The sequence below is a fragment of the Pithys albifrons genome, chromosome 1 (genome assembly GCF_047495875.1).
Source record: "Pithys albifrons albifrons isolate INPA30051 chromosome 1, PitAlb_v1, whole genome shotgun sequence".
Classification (NCBI taxonomy): Eukaryota; Metazoa; Chordata; class Aves; order Passeriformes; family Thamnophilidae; genus Pithys; species Pithys albifrons.
In genome coordinates this window covers 57,062,959-57,083,133 of record NC_092458.1, presented here as the reverse complement: position 1 = coordinate 57,083,133, position 20,175 = coordinate 57,062,959, and the positions used below count along the sequence as shown (strand labels likewise).

Here is a 20,175-nt window from a genome sequence, read left to right as displayed (position 1 = left end):
AGACAGCAGTAAAATCTCTCCTTAGCATCCTTTTCTAAAGGCTGAAAACCCCCAAGTTTCACAGCTTCATCCTGTATGTAATTTTCTACAGAAGTTAATTTGTTTCTCAGACAAAAGTATAATATAATATAACTTTTAATTTTTATTTTTAAAAATGCAAAAGAAATCTTCAAATGGAACCTATATGTTTGAGGATATGTCCTTTATGAAGGAAATTGGTTGGAAATTGTAGATTACTGTTGTGAGCGTTTGGTTTTTTGTAGAGCATATATGTTACTGTATGTTTTTTAAATTCCTCTAAATTACTGTAAGGAGAACATTGTAATTAATGTTACAGGAATTCTAAATCTTCTTTTTTGTCAATAACCATTAAAATAATATAAAATGGATATCTATAGTAGTGTATTATATCCACCTGTCTATAAATCTACAACAGCATGATATAAGAGAGAGGGAAAACAGCCCTGTCCTTGAGGTTTTATTTCACCACAAGTACAGCATCCCCTGTTGATGATTTCTTCTGTTCAGTTTGGAGGACATGATCTTTACCTGGATTCCTCTGAGAGCTAATCAGAGTCAGTGCTACTGTTGGGATTAACAATTAGAAATTGCTGAGCTCTCCTTGGCAACTCTTACCAGCTCTGGATCGTTTGTTGTCAACAGAACGGCTGAATTCTGCTTCCGCCACCAGACCCAAAGGTGGGCAGGAGACCATTCCACTGCAGCATTATGCAGCTCTGCTAGAAAGATGAGGAGGCTGCAGGCTGAAGTGCATATTCAAGGAATCTGAAGAGTCTGCTGACCAAACTAAGGACTTTGATGCTCAGGTTTGCAAATTTAAATTGAAGATAATAGATACTTTAAATTTCACCTTAGATATGTATGCTGCTGTTTTCTAGGTAATGCAGTTGCAAGTACTCAGAATCTTTAGGCTGCCTTCTGTATATAAGGCCTTGCTAACTAATGCTTTTTCAGAGAAGACAATTTTTGATGCTGTCCTTGAACCTCCTGCAAGCCTTTGGTTTTTAGCACAGACTTTATTACTTAAATATGAAAAAGCCAGGAGTTAACACATGAACTTCCAATTCCCTGATCTAGCAGATGGATCACAGCCATTTCAGAGATCAATGACTTGCAACTGAGTTATCCACACTCATAGCAAGGAAATACCTGATCTGCAGATTCCTTTACGAAGCCCTACTCATTTACAGATAATTTTTTTTTCCCATTTGGAAGGACCTTTATGTGTACCACATACTCTTTATCTTCTAGCTCTCATTGAAAAAAAAAATCAATCAAATTCCTTTTCCTCTCCGCAGTTCTTAAATTTTGCTGGAAAGTATAACCTGTTATAGCATCTAAATGTGCATCCTTTCAACATGAAAGTTTTGGTTCCTTTTACATAAAACATTTAAGTATGTGTCTGGTAAGATGTCTGCTTCCTACATGCTTCAAACTAGTTTCAAACAAATATTTGCACTTTTATAGCACGTTACCTTTTTAGTAGTATGTAATGTGATGTTAACTGTACCTATTATTTTCAGAATACTGATACTCAACTAGGTAGAGATATATTAAATCTGTGTATGTTACCGTATTTCTGGGCTCATTCTTTCCCACTTTTCTTACTGTAGTCTGGTGAATTTGTTGTTTGGTTTCATGTTTCTCTCACCAAATACTGCAAAGCTCATATTTTTGGCGAAGAACCCCATAAAGGCCTATCTTCAGAACCTTGGCAATAAACCATCTTTCTCGACATCTCCTTTACAAATTGGTGCTTTTATAATGCTTCCCAGTTTTACTAGTTTTACCTCACGCTTTGATAGCAGTGGCAGCAAAGGCTCTCAGCAGCGTTCTTGGTGAGACCCCCTCTTGGCTTTTTAACATGAAGCATAGGCAGGTTTGGCATCGAGCATGGGGTGTGCAATGAAGAGCAGAGCAAAGAGATGAGCTATTGGAAGAGAGGGACTTCTGAAGTGGCCTCTTTGCTTGCTGAAGAGCCCTGTCGTGGTGCCCAACCTGAGACCAGATGAGGAGTAGGGACGAGGCAAGCTGAAACCATGGTTGCTTATCTCCACACTCTACTCAGTTGCTCTGTTTTTCATGCTTCCAGCTCAGCTGTAAAGCAATAATTAACCTGAGCCTTTTAATTTCTCCCAGTTGGCTTTAAATTAACTCTGTTGTCATGTTGCATGGAGTAATCCTTCAGGCATCTCTGGGTACACTACAATTTAAATTGTTTATGAGTGCATGGGTATTTACTGTTTGGTAAGTTTTTGGTTTATTATTATAATGCTGTTCATTATTTTGGAAATTTTCGTGTTTGTGGAGAACTCATTTTAGATACTGCACATGTGGAGAAGAGAAAAGGAAAGTCCTGACTCTGTCAGTACTGCAGGGAAGTCCAAAACTTTTTAACAGTACTTGTGTCCAAAATGTGGCAAATTAGATTGAGGGAATTTCAGGTCAAAATCCTGTTGCTAACAGAGCTTTGTTTCTTGAATAGACTGTTGTTTACTTAGATGTATTTAAATGGTATTGTTTGCAGTTGGTTTAGGTACGGACAGCTCTTTTCAAGGCAGGAAAATTTTGGATTTCTTTTAAATGGCATTCTTTAAACAGTTTGTAATAGGACAGAGCCAAGGAAAAGATAGGATCTTTATTTCAGCACAGGCTCTCATAAATCTCATGTTAGTATCAAAAGAGTGGGATACATGGGTTTTTCGAAGGATTTTTTTGTTTGTTGATTTTTTTTCTGTTTGGTGGTAGGTGGTTTTTGTGGTTTGTTTTTGTTTTATTTTGGTTCCCCCCCCCCACCGCCCCCCTTTTATCACAGTTTTCTTCGTGCTCTAGTAACTGGGGAGTCTAAACTGGTATTTTATTACTGTTGTGTGGTAATATGGTCCATAACTATAAAGCCTATTAAACACTTCATAAAGCCTTCAGGGAAACTTCTTTCAAATGTTACATTGTGTTTCCCCCCTGGAAATTGGCTGATTATCAGTTTTTCATCAGAGCAAAGTGTTCAGGGGAGTGGAAGATGACCTAAAGTAATCTAGATTGAAAGCATCTGTGAAATCTGGTGATTATCCTTGTTTTGATAATTGTATATGTTAACAGTGGATTCTTGTCAAAATACATCTAGATAGATGCAAGGCAAGCAAGAAAGACATGCCTAGAAATTGAGGTTGCTGCTTGCATTACTGTAATAATAATATTTTTTAAAGTGAAGCTGTAGCCCTCTTATTTATTTGTAAAATGAGTGGCAAAACCTCCAACACAGGAAAAGATAATATGGATAGGGTGAACTTTAAATATTCAGAACGTGAACTTGCTTCTTTGCATTTGTTAAATGATGGTATGGAAATCTAGTAGCGTACAAAAACTAATCTAGCAGTGTGCCAAAGTAATTAAAGCAAAGTAAATAATCTCCAGTGTTCTTATTCCCCACGGAAAATGTTTAATATCTTATCTTTCCAAACTAGTTTTCTGCTAATTCATGATGTCTTTGTAGACTCTCCTTATTCAGCCAGTGCTGTTGTTTTTCATGGTGAGGGAATATCTCTACTCCTGTCCTGGGGGGAAAATGCATATTGAGTCTGCTTTCCAAAAAATGATATTTCTTCCATACAGTGAAAAGCATGAAGTCATCATCTGTAATCCCCTTTGGTCATTTATTGTTTACTTAGCAAAAGGACTCTTGATTACCTCAAAGTGCATGTGGTGTATGATACTTTAAAACATTGTCCTGGTGCTGTGGGACAATTTGTTGCTTGAAACCAGAGACCTGATGCTGATCTTGTTTTGGTATTAATTAGAAGTAGCTCTGTTAAAGTAGGTGAAGCATAAGGCTGTTGAGAGGCAGATCAGATTATCTGTCTTTGAGTCATCCCTAAATATTAGACTCTCATGACCTGTCTCTCTTGAAGTTCCCTGTTACTGCAGATAGGAAAAATAGAATAGTACATAAATTACATCAAAATTGTCCAGTATTCTTATGTAGAACATGTTTCCTTATAAGTTGGTATATCCTGAAGCATAGTTTTAAATGAGAAAAAAAGTAAAATGCAAGTTGGTGCTGTGGTGCAGTGGTCTGACCTAAAACCTTTCATTTCCTTTTTGGTGCATGTTAGAATAATGTGCTGTTGTGTGTAGACAAGGAAATGACAGAGGACCACAAGAGCAGATGCTAAGCAATTAATGAACATTTTTTTGACCAAAAAAAGAAAAACAATCATTTCACTGTTTCTAAACTAAAGGTCCTATGGAGACTGTTATGACAATCTTTCAGTCTGAACTTTCTGTCTTATGTCACAGCTACTGTGAGAAGATCACAGTTGTTAATTTTCAGAGAGTTCTATCACATCCATTTATTTCTAAATAAGTGTTACCTTGTGCATGATGGAAACCACCTTTATTGAGAACTACCAAATGTTATGGGGAGGCTAAATCCAGCAGTCCAGTCAAGATGAGGCTCCCACAACTCCGTGTCCCTGGGTCCACACAGCAGCGAGGCAAGGCTGTACTCCTACAACAGTGTGCTAGTAGGCACACACACATGCACGTGTGTATGTACATTATACACATGGCCAGCTTCAGAGATCAACAGACATGTTGTGTACTCACGCAAAGATGAATAGCAGCAATGACCACATCCTGCTCCCCTCGCTTTCTGCTCAGGATTAACACCTGCTAGTGGAGAGTATATAATGTATATATGTATGTACAGTATGGATCCCTCCAGCAGCTGGGTTTAGACAATCACTGCCCCCAGCATCCGGCCCTAAATATTATGCCTCTGCTGGTGCTGGCACCTGAACATTTGAGCTGCTAAAGCCTCTGTTTTGGTCCAGCTGCCAGAACAAACCCGTGACACAGAGACATGGACACAAGTGCACACTACAGACCCACCAGCAGCTAGTCTTACACACACCATTCATCCAGTAGCTTGTTCTGGATCCTGTTTCTCCACACAGGTTTCCCAATCTATGCCCAGCTGACTGGGACTCCCCTAGTCTCTGTGACAGCCACCTCCTCTGGTGGCCTTGCTCATGAGGACAGGCCATGGGGTGACCCAAATAGCCTCTCCCATGTGATCCTGGTGATGAATGACTCATCTGATCCCCAAGGCTGAGGCTGCCTTGGTGTGCCTCTGTTGATGTTCATGTCTCCAGGGATTATTGAGGCTCCCTGAGCTGCCACAGTGCCTTCAGACTCCCTGTGGGCTGCAGATGGGAGGGCTCCAGTGGTGGGCTTGGGAGAAGTGGAGCAGGGGAAGATTTGGGTCCCTCCCCAGCAACTGTGATCCCCTGTGCTCCTTTGGGTGTGTGCAGAGCAGTTTTTTTTACCACAACAATCTTAACACCAGGTAGCTGAACAGAGCAGATTCAGTGGAGCAGATTCTTCTTAATGTTTCTTAACATTAACAGCTCCATTTCTCAATTAGATTGGAAAATAAAGTTGATTATGCGTGTCTGCAGAATGACACTGTACTTTTGACCAGTACTTGTAAAGTAAATGGGCAAGGTCATGATAAATGACATTTTAGTTTAATGTTTAGAAGACCTCAGTGGCTTACTTCAGGGCTGTTGTTACTGTTCTATAGCTAGTAAGCAATGTTTAGAAGACTTATTTTATATATTTGTAAAGAGACAGCTTTGGATGACCTGGCTGTTTTTTTTTTCAATAACACTTTGTGTAAATATAGAAAAGTTGCTGCATGTGTTTCTTTAGTAGCATTTTCATGTACTTGTTTTGGTTTCAGTAAATATTGCAAGCTTAAGCCTGCCTATAAAACAACTTCCTGTCTTTTCATGCAATCTCTGACAAAAACTGTATTCTGAGATGAGATCTACAGATGAAGATATCTGAAGGAAATAGTGGATTTCCTTAGATAATATTGATGCTTTTATAGGGTCATTAATAAAGACCTGTAAGAGTTAACGAAAACTGTTTGGAGGGTACAAAGCAGAAATGTTTAGTGTTAAATTCAGGATTATTTCCCCTAGTTAGGTCGTACTTATTTCCTCCAAGGAAAACAGGACTGCTTATTTTTGCTAATTAGTAGTACATCACTCGTCTGAATCATATCTGTATTAGTAGCAAGATTTTCGGTAGAAGTTGGAGGGTTTTTTGTTATAAGATTTGCATTGTTAATTTACTATACATGCATGCGTATGCGTATGTGCAGATTTAATGAACAAAAGGAACAGCTGGTTGTTTATCAAACCAATCAGTTAAAGGTGCTTCATAGGCTGACACTGCTGTTCCTTCTGCTTGGGGCTGCATTTGTTGCTTCTGAACAGCTCTAAGTTTGTCACTGGAAAGTAAGTGAAGTTGGGAAATCAGAAAAAAAGCCTGCACTTTGCTCCTGTCATCAACTCATCCCAGTAATTCACTCCACAAAACTGTTGGTGTAAATAGCAATCCTTAGGTTGGTTTGGTTGATTTCTGAGGCAAATGGAGGGGAAAAAATGCTCAAGGAAGGGAATGATTTTGAGGGAAGGCTTGCAGTGAAGCAGCCCTGGAAGATAGAAGAGCTGGGTTGGAGTGTGGCTCATGTTCCCCTGCTGCGTCCAAATTGAACCACTGAATAGGTGCAAATGTAGATGGCAGGATAAAAATGGAAACTATTCAAACCAAAAGCAATTAACTTGTATACAGATGGCTTTGTGGCATTCACAGCTGCATAGATTCTGGTTGTGTATTTTTTTAGATGTGGCACAGAAGGTTAAAGCCTCTATACGTCCAAATCCAGCTGTTCATGCACATAAAATAGATAAGGAAATGACGCCAAGTGAGCATTGTGTGTACTGTCAGACTTGTTTGCCAAGATAGGCATCTCAAACAGTAGTGCAACATCCTGTCCTGTCAAATGCCCCTTGTATTGGCCTTTTATGAGAAGAAATTGCATATTTTATATCAAAGGAATCACTCCAATTTCATAAAAATGAAATATGGGGAAGTGCTACATATATGTCACATCTTGAGGATAAAACTGTGAGGGTGGAGAACCCTGAACAGAAGTGGAGGATTGCGGAAAGTATGAAATGTAAGTTCTTCAAGTAGCTTCGGTATATCTTGGAAACTCTCTGGAAACCCTTTGATTTAAACTGTTTCACATAGAATGAAATGTGCTGTTTATGTGCTGTGTTCCCTTATATTGCAATGCAAGTGATTAAAAAAAAACTTGTTAGAGCATGCTTTAAACAAAAACATTTTGGGTTAGCATGGAATCTACTTTGATTTATATTTTCATGTAGAACATAGTAAATACTGGTTTGAGTCAATGGAAACCTGCAATTGGTCTTGCAGTTTTTTTTGCCTTTATTTTTAAAAGTTTTAAAAAATGTGTTTGAAATATCTCATTGAAATAGTCAAAATGTTTAGACTGGGCTTTCCAAAGCTGTGGTGTAAGAACCTCTCCAGATATTTCGAAGTGGTACACAGCTACACCTGCAATAGTCAGATACCACTCTATGTGCATATATTGGCTGTGAGTTGTCACCACTGCCCAAGTGGAACAGTAGCAGCCTGGTGTAGACTTGAATTTTGCTTGTCTTCTTTTTTTTCTGGTAACAGTAATTACTGGAATGATTTGTCTGTAGCTTCAGTTTGATTTGGTTTTTTTTTTTTTATGGGATGAAAAACTAATTTGTCTGTTTTACTTCTGGTCCAGCTTTCTACTGAAAAGCACCACAGGCCCCACCCACTGAAGCTCAGTTGGCTTGCAGACCATTGGAGTGCCTCCCAGAGAGCCCCAGTCTTCCCTTATCACAGTATGGGTGTACAGTATGGGTGTGTGCCTGGGTAGCTCTTAATCTCTGCATACTCCTGCTGAGATGGCACAGTGGTGTCTGCAGCTGTAGGAGCCATGTACTTTACCCTCCTGTTTATTTCTTATGGAGTTCCCTTTTGGCAAGTAGGCACTTGGGAAAGGATATCAAGAGTCCATCTTGTTCTCTGCTGCAAAAGGTGGGACCTAGTCTTTCAGAGGGGAATTTTCTGTGGGAAATAAAGGGGCCCATCCTGCCACATCTAGAGGGATGTTGCACCTGTTTACTCATCACTAATAAGTCTTCTCTATTTAATGATCTCTGGGGTATGTGTTTCTCCCTTGCTCTACTTGAAGTGCTTTCTTGTGGTTAATGATCTGAATTTGCCAAGCACACTGACTCATTTTGGTGTTGCTTTTCATTATGTAAGCTATTAACGGGTCACTGCTCAGATGCTGGAAAATCTGTTTCAGGCTAATAGCGAGGTACACAAGTGCCTCTCCATGGTATATTTGCTACCTGTGCACACGTGTTCTGGCTTGATAGTTGGTAGCAAATCCCACAGCACTATGGGATGCAGCATCTATGCTATTAGTAGTCAATTCCTAATCAGCCTTTCATTAACACATGCAACACTTCATCTTTTCTAGGATTTTTGCACTATGTGACTGAAGGAGGGTGAGAGAAAACACGTTGATGTGCAGAGGAAGGTGTTGATAAGTAAGGAAATCAAAATTCTTCCCAGGAGTAGCAGTGTTCTTGCAGTAGAGGAGGTAATAATGCAGGATAAGGAAGTGTCTTGGAGCTGCATATGAAAATCTGTCTCTCTGACATTTTTCCTGAAAGTCTGTAACAGGGCTGTTGAGGAACTGGAATTTATGAAGACAATTCAGCAAAGAACTAATGGGACACAGGAAAGCCTTGAAGAAATCTTGGAGGAGGTTATTTTAGGTCCCAGATTTTGACATCTGAAAATGGCACTGTAACAGCAGACAACAATTACTACAGGAGCAGATCCTTCTGTTGCCTTTTCTTTGTTACACTCATATAATGTCCTTTTGCTTACAAATGGTTGCCTTCACTTGCACACAGAGATTTTTATTTTTTCCTTCAGTGTATAGACAAATTGAGAATGGATGAATGAAATTAGAGATGGGTCCAAGCTTGGATTTTATTTTTGAAATTCACCCATTTTCTGTGAGGAGAGGATCACATTTTCTGGCTATGCCAACACTCCTAGAAGAAGACAGTTCAAAGCTGTTTTCTTTTGGTTCTGTTATTTCCCTTTAAATTATATCTGAAAATATTTCAGGGAACCAAATAGGAGGGCAGAGAAACAAAACCCCCTCAAAACAGCCTACCGTTCTTGTTTCATTCATTTTGAAGGAAGGTCTGAGTTGGGGTTTTCATAACTAGGACAGTCCTAGGAGGAGCTTTCATCCATGCAGTGACTCACAGCCCAATGGGTGGAGCTGAAGATCTCTGATGGCAATACCTTTCCTTACGAGGGAGAAAATAAAAAAGGGACTCTTTAGATGTGCTTGCACAGGAAGGAGATATCACAGTTACTGCCTGTGCTGAGGTCTGAAAAATATTTTCAGCATAAAGCAGTGCAGAGACAGTTTCCCTGCTAGGAAAAGGGACACTGAAGGATTTATTGTGTTGCAGTATTTATTATGTAAGAGGTGTTTGCATGGTAAAGAGAGAAAGCAGATTTTATTCAGAATATAGAGGATAGGATGAATGATGCTAATGAAAAGCTGATTGATGGAAGCAGAAGTTTGTCTACCACACCACTCGTATTTTCTGAACCCTGGCTATCATTTTATGGACATCTGAGTTCAATGATGGCTGGGTTAATCCTTTGACATGGTAAATTTTTATAGAGTTTGCTTTGCCAAGATGGAGGTGGAATGAATCCAGATCTGATCCTGTAGATGTTTGTTAGGTGCTTGTTCTTCCCATGCAACTAAGAGGACAGCTTCAGAGAGTGATTCAGCCCAGATATCTTTTGCATTGCATTTTGGCATTACCTGTCTCTCCCCACACTGTATGGAAATGTGATACATCAACAGCTTGGATTTACTTCATCTACTTCCAGGTTCTTCACCAGCCATTTTAGTCAGGAGTCCAATTGCTACAAGCTCCTTGCTTTGCTCCACTTAAATTGTGGGGAACCTAGACAAGGGGTGGACAATTGTTTAGATCCCTCTCTGTTTTTCTTGAAACACAGGAAACCTCATGATTAATTGGTGGTACTGTGACAGTTGGGGTTCTGTTTATTTTAGTTCTTGTTCTAAGAATAAGACTGCTTGAATTGCTGTGTTAATAAATATCCGAAGTAGAGGCATATGTTTTGAGGACTATTTTTGTTATCTGATTGGGCTTCTTCACATCCTCCTTTTGTGACTAAGTCGAACCCACAGTCTGATGAGTGTCTGCCAGGATAATAACCTCCCTGCCAGACTCGATAGCATTAATCATTTCCCTGTTTTGTTTATGTCAGCTAACATCCCTACACATCATGTCCTGACAAGAGCTTGTTGAATGGATTCAGTGTCCTGATTTGTCTTTGACATCTACTAGTGTTGGGCTGGTGGCCATAACTAGTAGGACATAGCATCCCAAGAAGTCCTCTATGGCATTGAGACTGCTTTGAGCCCCCTTTGTAGCAGATAAAAAATTCTCATAAGATCTTAACTCTGCAGGGATGTAGGCCTTGGAAGTCAATGACACCTTAAACAGAGTCACTGTGAAAATCCAAGATAATGTGCCCTCACTTGAAGCTTAGCAATCAAGCCAAGAGCGTAGAGATTGCCTTGTGATACTGTATTATCAATTAACCACCTGTCAGGGATTTCCTGTGACTCAAAGAGGTAACGGTTGGCTGGCTGCTGCTTTCTAGGTAGTCCTTCATAATATGGTCCTGTTTCCTCTGTCCTAGATAAAATCTGATCCTTGACATTGCAGACGATTTGTGTTCATTCTCATTATGTGATGCATGTCTGTGAGATGAGTCAGACGCACAACTCATCATGACCAAGACAGCTGAAATTATACAGAAGATGCTGATTTAGTTGCTATTATTGTTTTCTCTAATATATGGGAAGTCAACCATATGTTAATTATTTTTCTTCAGAACAGCTCCATTAAAATTTAAACTGGTGTTATTAGTGGCAGGAAAATCTCTTTCAGTCACGTGAAAACATTGTGTAGCCAGCAGACCTTACGATCCTATGCTTGGGTTGTAAATCTTTCAAAAGCTGGTGTGTCAGAGAGTGCCTTTTTTTCCCAAGTAAAAGGTGGGACTCTTTAGTCTTCTGTATCTATGATTAATCTTGATTAATTACACATATTGTAAATTCACAGTTTGTGGACAACTGTTCTTCCGTTACCTGAACTCATAGAGGCATCTAATGCAAAAGAACTGTAATACAATATTTTCAGATTGCATTGGGAATGTTTGATAAAGAACCTGTGGTGTTTAAGGAACATAGGCCTTACTCTTGATGAAGTTTTGAGACATGTACCTCTAAACCCCCATTTTCTGAATTACAGAGATTCTACAGTGCTTTCAATATTTAGTCTTCTGTGTTTTGGAAAGGCTTAATCTGAAAAAAATCCAACCCACTCTGGGATCTAAAGAAAAACTGTTAAGATTTTTTTCTACATTTGTTGAATGGCTCCATGTGCAAACAAGGAGGGTTATCTAACTGATTTGAATAATTTTAAAATATGATACGCCTGCACTGCATGAAGACATTTGACAATTTGAGCCTTAATTGGGTAACACAATTGCACTCACAGACACTTCAACATTGTGACAATAATCAATGCATATAAATGTACTGGATTTTTGTGTGTAGTTATTTAAGAATCTCATATCTAATGAATTAGTCTTTTCTTCTAATTCAGAATGCCAAGCAAATTTTGATAGCCTCTTGTAAATGTTTCTGGTTTAAAAAAGGCCTATAATGGTTAAATCTGCTCAATGTTACTTTCGTAAATAACACCACCAAGCTGCTCTATCACTTCCCTTCCCAGCCACACAGGGGAGAGAGAATAAGATGGAGAACAACTTGTAGGTTGAGATAAGGCAGTTTACTGAAGCAAAAGCAAAAGTTTGTGTGCACACAAGCAAAGAAGAAAATAACAAGGTTTATACTCTTCCTCGCATTAGCAAACAGGGTAAATCACAAATGTACCTCACCTTGCAACTCCTTTCCTTAGCTTTTATATCAGAGTTGATATTATATGGTATGGAATGTCCCTTTGGTTAGTCTGGGTCAGCTGACCTGGTTGTGTCCATGCCCAGGATCTTTCCCCCGGTAGTGGGAGAGGAATGCTGACTAATAGTGCTGATGCTGTGCCAGCTCTGCTCAGCAGTAGCCAAAACCCTGGTGCGTTACCAACACCTTTCTAGTTAACAATGCAAAGCACAGCACTGTGAGGGCTGCTTTGGGGAAATGAAGTCCATCTCAGCCAGACCCAATAGAGTTACAAAATGGATGGGGGAAGCCTAGAAAGCATTTTGGCTTTACAAGAATCTGAATGTGTCACCTGCGACAAATGAAAAGCCTTAATCCTTAAAAACACCGGGGACGAACTGCAGGGATATATGAATATTTTCTACAGATGGTTATCCCCTTTTGCTCCCTTTTGTGCCCCTCATCCTCCAAACTCAAAAGCATCCAAACAAAGCCTTTCAGGAGTCCTCAAGGCAGTAGCTTAAAACGTGCATCTCAAAACAAAACAAGAGAGGTGCCATTAATAGGTATCCAAGCTTTAAACTCAAGACTCAAAGTCCCAAATCAGAAGATTTTAAGAGAAAGGAAAGGTTTTTTCCCCTCAAATTTTATGTATTTTAATATCCCATAACTTGTCTTGCTGTGCATGTGAAGAGGTGGGAGGTTATTAGAAGCTGAAAAGTGCACCTTTAATTGTAAGCCTTCCCTGATATCTCCAGCTGAGATGATTTCCTTTTGCTCCCTAAGAGAAGGACAACTGTTGCATGCTTTTCTCACTGTCCTGCTTCCTCTATCCCATTTCACCACTTGGTCCCCTGGATTTCCTGCTGAAGTAGAACTATTAAATGCTATTGTCCAAAATCCCAAGACCCCAAATGCTTCTTCTACCTTTCCAGTTACTCTTTTCAGTCAAATAAAAGTGGTTTGGTGTGATGTTTTTTGGGGGAAGGGTTGGGTTTGTTTTCATTTTTCTTTTCAGTTTTTTAATTTTTCATTTATCTTTTCCATAATAGTCTGAGTTTGTGGTGGGACTTCATATCAGACAGTTTTGTTTTCCTAATAGTGAGCACACTGAATCAATGAGCCCAAAATTTTTTAATACCTAATGCTGAGTGTCAGAGAAAGTGCATGATACTAGAGCCATTCCCCTTCTTCCTTGATCTGCCCCTCTGTGTGGGATTTAGAAAATAACTTTAATCAGCTTTTCCATTCTTCTGTCTCATCATGTCCTGGTCTTGTTACTTGGTTTTTGTGTGTTCTATGCTTAGACAACAAGTGGAAAAGAAGCCCAAGGGCAACAGCAAAAATTTCCTTGCTGAGTTTGCATACAAAGCTCTGCCCAAGTTGCCAGGAAAGCTGCAGGATGAAATGAGTTCTTCACATTCTTAGGACATTCTGGTAGGCAGTATCTTCTGCCTTGTGGTCATTTGAAGGTGATAAAATGCTGCTTCATGTGGGCCCATTCCCTGTCTGCTTCCTTTCCTATCCCTGCTTGCTGCCCCAGTCATGTACCTGCACCCCTGCAGTCCACAGACCTGTCTCTTGGCCCCCAGTGCCTTCCCATTGATTGTCTTCCATCATTTACGGCATCTCCGGTTGCTCTTTGAACCCTGTCCCAAGCAATATGTGTCCAACCCCTTTGAACTGTAATGTGGCAGACAGTTTTTCTCTCAGTATATGTTCAGACAAGTTAGGAACTACTAAGGCAAGGTGCAGGTAGACTGCAAGGACACAGCTACCACTTTATTGCCTTAGCTGTATCGTCAGGAGTAGGAATTAGCAGCTGTATTGGTTAAAGGGTGGTTGATGTTTTATGTTGAGTATTATCTTAAGGAGAGAAGATAAAAATTTCAAATGTACACACATTTAGAAAGATCGTGCAAGGTAAAATTCTAATATTTGCTTTTTCCTAACTTATTTTACAAAGGAAAGAAAGTAGGAAACTAGTAATTTGAGTTCTGATTTGGAAAGTTTGTTGAAAAAGGGGAAGAAATTAAGGAAAAATTATGTGAATAATTCAGAATCAGTGGTGTAAGCTGTGAGCTGTTGATCACTGTTTTGTTATGCAGACATGGATTTCCATTAATATTCCTTCTTTTGAAAACCAGAAATCATGTCTCTGTTGTTCTATGCTAATTGAGCACTTGAGGCAGAAAAAAACCCTCATGACAAAAAATAAAACAAAGCAAAACAAAAGGCCCTATGGCACGAAGATTTATTCTTGAAATGATGTTTGTTTAAATTTTTTTATTAGGAAAGTTGTCCTCTGCTGTACATCCTAACTAGATTCTCTGAAATCTCAGACCTCTCTGTGAAAGAGGTAGAAGGGATTTGGCCAGTGTTATAGAGTATAACTGCTGTTGGAAAAGTGGAGCTGCAATGGGTTGTAGAAAACTAATTTTAAACTTTGAAAGCACTTTCTTCTTAGCACAGATTTTTATGTATATATACATATTGTTAAGACAATCTAATACTCTCTGAAGAGGGAAACCAAATCCACAATTAAATTGAATTGTCATTCTTTAAGAAGGCTTCTGTTATTTGAGGCTTAAGTGTAACAGAAAACAGATAGTATATTAGCACAGACTCTCAGCAAGTTATTGTAGCTATAAAATGTCAAAGCCTCTTCAAAATGAAAGAGGAAACTATTGCCCAGCTTTAAAAATGGGTATCCCAACTTAAAGAAAACACTGTTACCCTATTCCTTGTAGATTAACCTGTGGCATGATTATTTTAGTGGAAATACATGCCCACAGGTTGTGTATTTTTTTGTATTTTGTTTAACACCAGTTGACATCAGAGGTCAAGAAAGCTTAAGCCAATTATGAGTAGCTGGTGCAGCAAAAATCATGATTGATACGTATACAACACAGGGTCGATTCTTTTGCTAATGTTATTTTATTAAGGGGGAAAAAGGGGACATCAGGCTTATGACTGTAACCCTGAATTAGCTCAGTGCTCTGACCGCATACAGATGTTTCCTTCCTCAATGCAATCAGTGTATCTTGCACTGATTGCAGCCTGCAGACCTTGGAGACAGCTGTGCAGTTGTTGCTAAGCCTATTTCCCTCTTCCCTTTGACTTATTGGATTATTTTATACAGTGGAATATTTGGAATTTAAAAATGAAAAAGCACTGTTGAGTCATCTAAGTCCATCTTGCAACAGAATTGTTCTCTGCAGATCTTTGTCCAGTCTTGGACAGGCTTTGTCCAGGCTTTAGATGTGTTTGGACTTCAGCCAATTTCTTTTGGAAGATTATTCTACAATAGAAGACAGTCCATTATTAGGAATTTTTTCCCTGTCAGCCTGAATTTTACTTTGCTCAGTATAATCACATTACTCTTAGTATGGTTTCCTGAAAAACCCTATTAAAAAAAATCCTTAGTGTGTGTATCCTTCCAGAGATAGTGGATAATTATCATATTTCTCTTTCAGTAGTGGCTTTAGTCAAGCTATACATGGCTCTATTTAGTTATTTTAATATTTTCTTATAAATCACTCTTCCTGATGACTTTTATTGCTGCTATCATTGAGCCAAATCTTAAATTCTTTTATTTAATATTCAAATAGAAAAGGCTGGACTGAATAAAGACTTACAGATTAGATCATGGTGTCATTGAAAACCCATCCTTTGAACCACTGTTTGTGCTTTCAGATCTGTCTGAATACCAGCTCTCCTGAGGCAGACTACATCAGTAAGATTTGTCTCAACTACCTTATCTACAGCATAAGTGCCTACATCAAAGCTATTTTCCCTAGATTCCTTTTATGATAATTAGACCCTATAGCTGTGTGCAATTCATCTAAGCTGTTTTAGGTATCCACATTTAGGATGAGAGCAACTGAGCCCCAGAGGCACCCATTTCTCTCCATCTAGTAGCTCTGTCCTGGACCTCAGACTTCCTTGAATATTTAAAATGGGATCTGTGGATGTTCAGACATTGTGGTACAAGAAGTGAGAATCTCAGTGTTGTCCATGGCAATGCCACCACAGCTTTGAAAGAGCATGGGAATGGTTTGGCACTCTGAGAGGCTTGATACATTGTGTGTCTTGAGACCATTCCTAACACATTTAAATGGTAGTGAATTCAACACAAAAGTATGATGGTAACACTGAAAAACAGGGATTAGATAAAATTTGCCTTTTGATAGACATAGAATCGCAGAATATCTCCAGTTGAAAGGAAGCCATAAGCAGCATTGAGCCCAATTTCCTGAGTTTTTCAGGGCTAGCTAAAACTCAGCTGTATGACAGAGTATTGTCCAGACACTCCTTGAACTCTGACAGGCTTGGTGCTGTGACCACTTTCTTAGGGAGCCTGTTCCAGTGACGGACTACCCTCTCAGTGAACCTTTTCCTAGTGTCCAATTTGAACTGAAGCAGATGTACCATTACCTTGGGAGTAGGAGGTCTAGATCCCTGATACACATTGCTTTTCAACTCTCTTTGAACTGAAGGGAATACACGGTCAATGCCTTTCATTTTCCAAGTCCTCTAAAAAATGACTCTTACATGACAGATGCCTACTGTTCTCCCCTCCCTTATTAGGTATTTATTCTCTGCTGACAGCTTAGTGTTCACAGTCCTCACTGCAGCCCTAGGCAGATGCCTGCTCAGATGCTATTCTTACCTCTCAGCTGGCCATAGGTTATGGTTTGCTCTCCATACAGGTGTAATCGTTCCTGGCTTATACTAGAGGAACTAGGAAAAGAAATCAGCATCTGCCTTTTGTTTATTAGTATAAAAATAAGTTAAATACATTTTCCTAGTGATTGGTTGCCTTCTGTCAGACTTCCTGCCAAGATCCACTAACCTTACCTTCCTTATAAGTTGTGTATGTAATGTTCCAGAAAAAACTTTTTTTCTAAATTCCTTTGACAAACACCAAGGAGGAGAGCTGTTGAAATGGAAGGATAATAACTGCTCAAGATGATATGTTGATTAATTAGTCCTGAATAAATTTAGACTGAACATTAAAAGAATTTTTTCAAATGTTCCAAGAGGTGAAGTTCTGGAAGAAACTCTAAATGCAGTAGCTGGATAGAAAACCAAAATAACTTGAAGACAGAATTTGGTAAATTTAGGGAAGTGTATTTGAGAATGCGTAGAACCATTTACAGAGGTTGGAAAAAATAAACTATGCATGTGATCTGAAGTCATTTTTTTACCAAAGGGGCTAAAAAGGAAATCGGCCACTGCTCATGTGTTTGCATTATCATCTAGTTTATGTTTAATGCAGTGGTTAGTGGTGTCTACTGGTTGTCAACAGATGCCAGAAGGTTACAGTCCAAGGTCAGTGTAAGAATTTCCTTACTTTTGCCAGATTCTTGGAGCTGGCGATGTCAGCTCCCTTCCTGAAAAACATTTAGGACATTGGTCTTGGTCTTTTGTCGCTGATGCTAGGAAGGGCTTGTATGGTGTTCATGTGTCTTTATGGAAAAGACATTGGGCAAAGCAGGAACAGAGAACTGGACAAAACCCAGTTTATTCTTCTGAGTAGTGTATTTCTTCAATGCTTCTGCCCAAGCACTGTATTTAGACTTTTCTCAGCTGAAGATTGCGCTGAAAGCTTGCCAGGCAGTGGGATTCTGCTCCTAATTCACAGTAACTGGAACAAAATGCAGCTATCCTCATTATTCACAGAGACACACAATCCTCAGAGACTGCAAGACTTCCACTACATGCTATACTTCACCATGATGCTAGCAGACAGAAAACAGCATTGTCTGTTGGGACAGTTAACTTTAAAGTATCACCATACTGGAGATGAAAAGGACTTGGAGCAGTGTGTTAGGCAGGTATTTTTAGTTGCCTTTTCTTAAAATTGCTCTGCTTTCCTAATACAGTTTTATCATCACCATGGTGAACTAATTTTGCCACTAGCCTGTCAGCTAATAAGCTCTATCATGATAAGCTATTCCGTATTATTTCTGACTTTTTAGAGAATCTTAGTGCCTGTTGTCCACTTCGAGCAGCAGGCTGACTGACTGACTGACTGACTGACTGACTGCTTAGGAAGGCTTCCTAGACTCCTCTCAAGTTGTTTGATCTTGCTCCTCTTCACAGCTTCAGCCTCCGTGTTTGTTTCTGAGACAAGAGGGAACATTTATCCTTTTCTTTCTTTCAAGTGATGTGGACAAACATGTGTGAATTGGAGCTGGCCTCTGTTACAATGGATGTCTGTTTCAAGGAGGACATGATGGTCCTCTTGTTTCTCCTCTGGATTTTTTTGAGTCACCTGTTGAAGGGTCTAGAATGCAAGTCCTATGAGGAGTGGTCAAGCTTTGGAACAAACTTCCCAGGACAGTGCTTGAATAACCAGCCTTGTAGGTGGCACTGAGGGGCATGGTTTAGTGATGGACTTGGCAGTAGTGGGGTAGTGATTGGACTTGATCTCAAAGGCTTTTTCCAACCTAAATGTTTGTGTTATTCTGGGATGGGATGTTACAGGTGGATAGTTCTGAGTAATTCCTCCCTTTATGCAGGAATGCGGTATAATCTTCATATGTGAAAGTCATGGTCAATGCTGAACTTACCCATGTTGTCCTCATAAGTTTTGTAAAAATATTATCACTGGAATCCCTTTTTACATTTATTATGATTATTTGAATAGGCTTTTCCAACAGTTGTCTCTTTGATGAGAAAAGGGAAGGGGTTAGAGATTTATTGCATCTCTTGCATTCAGCTGCTTTATCCAGTCTTTCACTGGGATTAAATAGTGCAGCTTAGTGCTTCTGCCTTGCTTTTAGTACATTCCTTATGAAATTTCTATTCCAACCTCTAGACTGCAATAATGGCAGCATATTTCTGTGTGTTTCAGACACTCTGTGGAGATGGGGGAAGGTGACAGGCTTAACATTACCAAACCAAAAGCAGTGGCTGTGTTGTGTGCCTCTGCTGCCTGTGTCAGGGCAGGCGGGAACCCTTCCCTTCAGAAGTGTCTACCACTGTAAAGTTGCTCAATACTCTGTACTTTCACAGAAGTATGTCATGTTGGGAGTCTTTGCACCTTGGATGCTACTTTTGAGACTTGACTTCAGAGCAGTGAGTTCTTTCTCTCATTTTCCCACAGGTCAGTGAAAAGAGGGCATTTAAAGCCACTGGAAATTTGCTTTCTTTGTGTAGGAAAAGGTCTGAAATCTTGCAAACCTCCTATTTTTTTTAATGGGAAATGTGGGTTTTTACTAGCTTGTCAATTAAAGCAAGGATTTCACTTTCTTGTCTACCTCCCTGTGAGTTCAGGATTGTCCTGGATCCTTTTGCTGTTGCTGATTATGGGTTATGCTGCTGTCCAGTAGAGGTAGTTTGTCTGTAGCACCTATGGATGACTATCGTTGCTGCAATGGATGGCAGGAATTTGTTAGTGGGTAGGCATGTGGGCCTGGGTGGACTGGCTCTCCTTCTCACCTATTTTTTTAAAGTGGTGCACCCCAGCTGATATCCCTGATGAAACCCCCTTTGCCCCCTGCCCCCAAAAGGTAACAGGTTTAAAAATATTTTCTTGCATTATCATGTAGCGCACTCCATTGCACACAGTGTGACTATAATTTTGTCACTGATGGTCTGCAGGTTAATATACTTTATTGAAGCTGTTCTATTAGACTGAAACTGAAATATATATAAGAGGCTGTTTTTTACTCTAAAATCTATTAGATGTTACATCTTAAGGGAACTGTAAGAAGATTGACTCCCAAGAATAATAATTTTCTCTCTATTTCAGGGAAAATTTAGAATGTTTAATTTTACTTACAATAATTAGTATAATTTTATATGAGTTCAGGAGATAAGAGAGGAGGTGTGATATGGAGCTCCGTTAATTTGCCTTTATTACCTACATCATCTGTGAATCTCTTGGCCTTGATGCACAGTCAAAAAGGGGAGACATTTTTCTGTACTTGTAGATTTATGTTAAAAAGAACAGATTTAAAATAGAGATGATAATGGTGGAACCTGGAAGAGATATTTTGAGAAATGAGGTATAATAAAGGAAGGTTTGTCATGTTCATTTATTCCCATTTTTGTCTTTGAATGCAAAGCCAGAGAACTCCACAATCTTGCAAATTTGAATACAAAAAAAAGATGTAAAAATAAGAAGAGCCTGCTTTGTTAAATATTGCTAACTGGCATCTAGAAATGATACATAGTGTTAA

At 39.3% G+C, this 20,175-nt stretch overlaps 1 protein-coding gene across 6 annotated transcripts in view; it reads left to right on the top strand.

Annotated features, from left to right (window-relative positions):
- ENOX1 (ecto-NOX disulfide-thiol exchanger 1) overlaps positions 1-20,175 on the top strand; it is a 362,626-nt gene that overhangs the window by 54,456 nt on the left and 287,995 nt on the right. The window contains exon 1 of one of the 6 annotated variants that reach the window (XM_071550680.1): positions 743-827. The exons of 4 other annotated variants lie outside the window; for them this stretch is intronic. The gene's annotated coding sequence lies outside the window, so the exon portion shown is untranslated. Of the gene's footprint in view, positions 1-742; positions 828-2,202; positions 2,269-20,175 lie in introns of those variants that run through there. One more of the 6 variants, XM_071550667.1, reaches the window with a different exon arrangement.